This window comes from Centruroides sculpturatus, unplaced genomic scaffold (genome assembly GCF_000671375.1).
Source record: "Centruroides sculpturatus isolate CEXI.00-Female unplaced genomic scaffold, Cexi_2.0 scaffold2357, whole genome shotgun sequence".
Taxonomy (NCBI): domain Eukaryota; kingdom Metazoa; phylum Arthropoda; class Arachnida; order Scorpiones; family Buthidae; genus Centruroides; species Centruroides sculpturatus.
The window spans coordinates 43,162-44,179 of NW_019387048.1; positions in this window are offsets into that span (position 1 = coordinate 43,162).

The window sequence follows — 1,018 nt, forward strand, 5'->3', positions numbered from 1 at the left end:
TTTAAATACAGTATTTACTTTTAATATTACCGATATGTCATCGAAAAGAAAACGTGTTGTATTATCATTAAAAGACAAATTAAAGTATTTGTTTCGATTATCCGGATTTTTCCTTATCCGGACTACCTTCATCCCCAATTAGTCCGGATAATCGAGGTTCTACTGTATAATAAATAATGGTTGTAAATTATTAAAAACTAAAAACGCTACATAGGAAACCAAAAGAACTCACATCAAGGTTCAAATTTTCACAATTCAACAGTATTATGGTAGAGAGGCTTAACTATGCTTTTATATAAACGTCATCTAGTATGGTGCTCCAGGATTGGTGGATTATACGTTCCAAATTATTCTTTATTTTATTTATTTCTTTCTTTATATTTAAATGTACGTATAATTGACGTTTGTAATTATTTGATTCTTTTTTCTTTATTTTTATAGTATCTTTGTTGATTTGGCACCCATAACTATTGCAGTGTTCTGCTACTGCAGAATTTGCATAATTACCCCTTATTGCACGTATGTGCTCTTTTATTCTTGTGCCTAATTTTCTTTTTGTTTCACCTATATAAGTTTTAACCGGATCACAACTGCAATTGAATGAATACACAATTTCTTTTTCTTCCATTAAATCCAATTTTTTATCTACCCTATTATATAAATATCTTTTAAATAAATTATTTTTTTCGGGTATTAAATTCACTTTTTCATTTAGTACATTTTTAACTCTTTCAAACAGTTTAGGTACATACATCATTTTTACACATTTTTTATCTTTTTTAAATTTTTTATTTTTATTGTCATTATTATTAGTCCAGTTTAACCATTTTTCTAATATTTTTTGGGGGTAACTATTCAGTAAGAACATTTTTATTACATGTTCTATTTCCATCTCTTGATTTTCTAATTTACTAGTTCTGTTTTTAATTTTTTCTATGTACATTTTAAAGATGTTAAATTTCATAGTTTGTGGAACGTTGGTTTTATAATTTAGTACCTTTGGTATTTGCATATGTGA